The sequence below is a fragment of the Bidens hawaiensis genome, unplaced genomic scaffold (genome assembly GCF_021521415.1).
Source record: "Bidens hawaiensis isolate Kalapana, Puna unplaced genomic scaffold, B.hawaiensis_p1.1 tig00020919_1, whole genome shotgun sequence".
Taxonomy (NCBI): domain Eukaryota; kingdom Viridiplantae; phylum Streptophyta; class Magnoliopsida; order Asterales; family Asteraceae; genus Bidens; species Bidens hawaiensis.
The window spans coordinates 399,059-405,857 of NW_027493230.1; the positions used below are offsets into that span (position 1 = coordinate 399,059).

The 6,799-nt window shown below is 33.9% G+C and overlaps 1 pseudogene across 1 annotated transcript; it reads right to left on the reverse strand.

The window, feature by feature from the left end:
* Positions 1-1,793: 1,793 nt before the first annotated feature.
* LOC143562209 (DNA damage-binding protein 1a-like) lies at positions 1,794-6,796 on the reverse strand (annotated as a pseudogene). The gene is made up of 6 exons (XR_013140443.1): positions 6,740-6,796; positions 6,393-6,663; positions 6,048-6,323; positions 4,806-5,157; positions 3,358-3,642; positions 1,794-2,562 (listed from the first exon to the last, which is right to left on the reverse strand). The product of XR_013140443.1 is annotated as a DNA damage-binding protein 1a-like (transcript).
* Positions 6,797-6,799: the final 3 nt, after the last annotated feature.

Consider the following 6,799-nt stretch of genomic DNA (forward strand, 5'->3'; position numbering starts at 1 on the left):
AAAAAGATAATATAAACAATTAATCTTTGCTTTCATGCCGTGTGGAATTGAATATTGCCACTTTATAGAAACATTGAAAGGGTTGATGAATTTATTAAAAAAATAATAATAATAAGTTAATATAATATTTAGGGTCCACACTTTAAAAATGGCATTTAATGTATATTAACCGCTGAAGTGGATTGTTCACATAGATGGCAACCATAAAATGTTTTATACTAAGGATATAATTGTTGGTTCAAATCATGTGGGATGTGTAGGTGTGGTGACTGGTGATGCTAGATCGCTTTTACACTATACCAATTATAAGAAAAATATGAGATTTTTAAATTTGAACATATTTTACGGATGTATTCTTTTGCATTTTTAAGAATTTTGTTGTAATTGGTGTTTATGTTGTAATCTTCGTGTACTTGTATGATGACTAATGGCTTTGCTACCAGTCTTTTTGCTAATAAAATTTGTGTCGTTCGGAAAAAAAAAAGTGCATTTTAGGTAAATTACATTGATGAGGATACATATTCCATTGTGATTTGTGAATGCTTATCCCAATTCTCTCCCTCTCTCCTCCAAGTCTCCAAGTCCAACCCCTCACCCGTGTCATAAATGTAATAATTGCATTTTGAATCAGTTTGAATGATCATAAACTTTTATTTTATATGCTTGATGCATTTAAAACCGGAGCCTAAACTTGAGCTTATTTAATAAACGAGCTTGAGCCTGATCTTCATACATCAAACTTGACTGGACTCCATATATGAAATGAGCATGTTTTATATAAATATAGTAATATGTATTGCTCACTCATAACTTACTCCCTAATTCTCTCATATTTTATGAAAAAATGGATCAACTACCCAACAATTTATCTATAACGATGGTGGTGCTATATTCGAAAACAACTGATCTGATTTACCACCCGAAGATCGTGCTATATTCGATCAAAGGAAGTACAAAATCCATGATTAAATCATGCCAATGACAAGTGGTCATTTTTATAAAAGAAAATGTCTTTTTTTTTTTAACTCAAGTAACACTTGTTTTTTATTTTTATTTTTTATTTTCTTTGTTTCCAGTATCCTTTGTTTTTACTTCACAATCGCTCTCAAAAGAATAATAAGCACGCCAATAATTTGACACAAATCATGAAAAATAAAATATAATAAAAACCAAAGTTTGTATGCGACATTCATGGATACTATGTATAAAGCGTAAAAGATTCTTAAAGTCGACTAGATTAATGAACCAGCTAGATTTTGATTTTCTTATTGGATACGACCAGCTACATCTCTCTCCATTTTAATACATTGCCCAACTGAACCATTACCCACTAAAACAAGCAGAGCTTAGCTGAGCAAAATTCGGGTTGTATCAAGTAGCCCAAAATACCTGACCCGGGACCAACATAAAATTACCTATTAATCATTTTTGATTTGTTCTCCGTTTTAGAGGGTGTTTGGCTAAGCTTTTGGAAATTGTTTTATTTGCTTTTCATAAAACAATTTCCAAAAAAGCAAATAAAACAATTTCCAAAAGCTTAGCCAAACACACTCTTAATTTTGAGGTGATGAATTCAGGTATGGTCTAGTCTGGGTAAAAACTAAAAACCATATCGTGAAGCACTTTATCCGCCGTTCATAAACGTGAAGCATTTTAACCAAAAGATATCCATATTCAGTCTTGGTCAGACCGAAACTGACCCAACCCAAAAAAGACCGAAATCAAGCCACCCTACATCGGTTCGTTATTCGATTATATTTCTGGAAATTCGGGTTCTGGTTCCACCCAATAATTACTTGTTTTGCTGAATTAGGCAGGATAATATTAACTAATTCAAGAAACAAAACAAGATGAGAAAAGGTAAAATAATATGACAAGTTTTATTTTCTTTTATGCAAACAACATTATAAGATGATACAAACCAAACCAAGAAAAAGATATGCCAAGTTTGATATAACAATGTTTCTCTTGAAATGCAAGTCAATGCAACCTTGTCAACTCTTCAACTCTCTTCATAAGTTCTTCCACAGAAACATTCATACTCTTTGAAATTTCTTCCATTCTATTCCTTCCAAGATCAAGAAACGACTCGATTAAATCACCATCCAAGAAACTCCTGGACTCAACCGTCTTCTTCTCGTTATAAAACGACCTCCATTGCTCGTGACTCAACCCGCCAACGCCTTTAATAACCTTCCTTAAACTAGTTTGAAGTTTCTCCATAAAAATATATTGGTCTTGAGGGAGAGAAGCAATGACACCGATAACACCGTTAACAGTTCCAAATATTATGGTTGGGACGTGGCCCGCATCGGAATCAGCTAATCGCATCACGAGTGAACCGTGTCGGAACCGGTTCACAAATTCACCTAGGTGGTATTCACCAACTACTTCTAATCGGCCCCGTTCTTCATCAGTTGCACCTTCACTGTTTTTACGGACCGTAAAAAGATTGAAATTGTTTTCGGCACCAAGGTAAATGTCGTCATTGAGAATCTCGACAGCTGACATCCAGTTGGCGTTATAGTCACGTGCTCGTTCCTCTATAGCTCCTTCCTCATGCTGAGGTGGCAACAAAAGAAAGGGTTTAATAAGTGGTGGATGTAGCAATTTCAAACAATTCACTTTTAAACAAGTAAAGGCGGGCTATATTAAAATATTAAATCTTAAATGGGTCGAACTTAAAATTCAGCTAGAATGGGTCAATGGCGACTCATGTTAAACTTAAATGGTTATTGTAAATAATAATGAGATATTGTACCTAAAAGTAGAAGTGTAAACGAGCCAAGCTCGTGAAGTACTCGAGATCGGCTCGCTAAAAACTCGAAGCGTGCTTAAACAAGCTCGAGCCTAAAATTAAGCTTGTTTAATAAATGAGCTAGAGCCTCCGCTTCACTTATCAAGCTCGAGCCGACTTACGAGCCTATTATTTTTTATATAATATAATATAATATATAAAACTAGTATAATATATAAAATTATGATAAAAATTAACCAAATGCTATATATTATGTTATATATAAAACTACTATAAAAATTTGTGTGTGTATAATTTACAATACATATAAATTAATTAATAAATAATAACGAGCCGAGCTCGAGCTTAAAAACTACTCATGAGCCAAGCCATAGCTTTAGAAATACTAAAATAGAGCTAGAAACAAGCACAGCTCAAGCCAATGCGAACTCAGTTCGGCTCGTTTACACCCCTACCTATATTTAACAAAAATCAAGTGCCCGTTGGTCAACAAGACCGGACTGTTTAAATTAGTACTAAAGTTGAATTGTTTTGACCAGTTGCAGACCTGCCCTCCCTTCCCATCTTGAAAAGATAGTAGAATAACATGAGTTGGGTACCTTATAAATCAAGAGTGAAATTGATTTCATCAAATCACCAACAACGATGAAATCCCCACGAGTTTGTACATAGAGAGCAAGTATGTGACCGTGATGTCCACATTCAGACTGTAATTCACGTGTACCATCGTCACGAAGCATCCACTTGTACAACTGGATTTTTTGATTTATAGCTGCAAGGAGTTTACCATTGAAGGCATTCAAAGAGTAGACTGCACCTTTAGTTTCTTTCTCAGCTACTAGTTGTAGCTTCCCATCTTCAACTATGAAAACCAAAACACGACCCTGCGCGTGTTCATTATTTAATAAGGATAATATGTGAAAACATGATGTTATGTATCTTTGACTTATGATTTATGAACAGATCCACTCAGGTTATGTTTATTCTCTAATGGGTCAAACAAGTAAAATGAAAAGAGTAGCTTGAGTTAATATGTTTATTCACTCAGGCTACACAACAATTATATTAGTTTATTAAAAAAAGGTCAAAGTTTTCAGAGGACTTCGGGTTCAACCTATTCCAAAAGTATCCATTTAAACTGCTACCCGACCCACTCATTTTGCCACTTTATTTACTGTTCAAAACAAAAAAAAAAACTCTCTTTATTTAAGAATCCTCTTATAGCCTTTAAGTAAAAGATAGTATTAACAAACTAATAAAAAACATAAGCAAACTATCATGTCACTGTACCTGTTTTAAGTCAATGAGCTGATCAAGATCTAATCAAGATCAACTCGCTAAAAACTCTAATCGAGTGGAGCTTAAATGAAGTTAAGCCTAAAATAAGCTCGTTAAATTGCAAGCATGAGTTTCACTTATCAAGGTCAAGCTGGCTCTCGAGCGTAAAAGTAACTATATACTTTTGTAACAGTTATTATTATATATAAAACTATGATAAAAATAACATATGCTTATGTTATATACAAAATGAGTGGAGCTTAAATGAAGTTAAGCCTAAAATAAGCTTGTTTAAATTGCAAGCATGAGTTTCACTTATCAAGGTCAAGCTTTCTCGCCAGCCTAAAAGTAACTATATACTTTTGTAACAGTTATTATCATATATAAAACTATGATAAAAATATCATATGCATTATGTTATATACAAAATTATATTAAAATGTAAATAAAAAAATTTATAAATATATAAAAATTAATTAACAAATAATAAAAGAGCAAAGCTGAGACCAAGCCAAGCTTGAGTTTGAAAAACTGCCCACGAGCCAAGCTCGAGCTCAATCTCTTGTAAGTTAAACGAGCTGAGTTGAGCCTAGACGAGCTCCGCTTGGCTCGTTTACACCCCTGGTTAATGCTAAACTTTCAAAACCTAGATATTGCTCAAAGCAAAATATATAAAAGAAACAAATATAACTATATATTCATATGAAAACCACAAAAAAGAAAGGTAAAAAGATATGCACAATGTTTCAACATATTAGGAGCAACATACCTTTGTTGGTTCGTTCTCCTCTGGCATAACATAAGCAGTCCCGACACAGTAATACGCGTTGTTGTCATCTGAGAAAGAACAACTGAGTATGGAACAACCACACTCGAATTGGTCGAGTGAGTAAGTGGATATGAAGTCAAATGTTTGGTCATCTAACAACCGAATAAAATGTGATTCAGATTCTTCTGTGCTTGATTGGTTGTACTTTAAACTGCATATTGCAAGCGAGCGAGACTTTTCTTGATGACAGATACGCTTTGCATGTTCACCAAGAGAAATTGAACGGATGTGAAGCTTCTGAATATCATCAATTGTCCCAATTGTTAATTCACCTTCTTTAGCAATTGCAAGACTGCCACAAAATAAAAATCCCATCATAAAAAGATTATAATCTCCTCATAAAACATATTCTTAAAGATAATAAACATCATGTCTAATTCTATTTTTCAATTCATATTCAATTATGGATGTAAAGAGCCAAGCCGCTTGTGAGCTACTCAGATCGGCTAGCTAAAGGCTCGAATCGGGCGAGCTTAAATTAGCCCAAGCTTCAGCTTAAAATGCTCACTTAATAAATGATCCCCAGTTTCACTTATCGCGCTCAGTAGGTTCACGAGCCCAAACAAGCTTTTTAATTATATCAACAAAATGAACAGAGGTCAAGTTCGTTCAATGGTGTTTGTTTATGTTCATATCATTAATGTTTGTATGTTTACGTTAGTTCATGCTGATTTGTTTCGTCTGGTCATATGAAGGTTATATTTTTTTTTTATTTTAGTTCATTATGTCAAAGTATTTTCAGATAATTATGTCAAGTAATTAACCTTCATATTAATTTTGGGTGATTATGTCTATGCTTGAGTTTAAGAATGCTGATTTTTATTTGAAGTTAATGTATGCTGTCTGATGTGCTTGTTTATGAACTTAACAAATGAACACAAACACAAACAAAATCATTTTCTTAACAAACGAACACGCACAAGAGTTCATTCGGTTATGTGTCCGTGAACCGCCTGTTTGCACAATAAATTCTTACATAAGCAAGATCTGTTCGATTCGGTTTGTATACAGCACTACATGCCTTGTATTCTGATGAATTTTTATCTATAAACCATGACCATTTTATTCAATTTTTCAAATATCGTCTATCATCCTTGCTATTTTACTACATATGCTACATTAAGTTGTCTGTGTGACTAATTTAATTATTTATGAAAAGTTAAGGATGGAGAAATAAAACACCTGTCTGGAAAAGCAGCAGAATTGAAGGGGCACATGTAACTAACTTCTTTTAGGTTCACATTACTGTAGAGTAACTTTTTGTTACTGCTGTAAATAACCGTTGGCCTGTCGCGAGGCTGCAAAAACATGTGTGGTATTCTTCGATGAAAACGTTCGAAGGGTTATCGGTTGGGTCCCAAGTGAAACTTTTTTTCTCTCTGTTAACTTGCCAGTATCTGTGTCCAGTAAAAAGTTTAAAAGGTGACCGTCTCCAAGTGCACATAACAAGTACGATATCTGAAAATAAACATTAAACATTTAACTCATTTTTTAATGCATATGAATAAAGAAAAATTACAATCATACCCCTTCAAAGGCACATAGAAGAACAGATCGAGGAATAATTTCACCACCTATGTGTTCCTCAGTAATAGGTTCTAGGCTCGGCAGTGAAAATATTTTTACACTAATATCCGTCCACATACAACTGCAGCAAGGTTACGTTTATTGGATTTTCACCAATCGGATTTATGTCAAGCATGAAATATCATGTTTAGTTGAGCATGATTTTTTTCAAATAATTTTCCACCTTCATTTCAAGGTAAACAAGATGACCGCCTCTAGTGGCCAATAGAACCTGTCACAAAACTAATATTTTATAGAACATAACAACAAAACAGGAATTAAACATATACTTAGATGTTTGTAATTACCTGAGAAGCGTTAGCAGTGGCAACATTAATAGAAAAGCCTTTAGGTGCATGCCACTCGTG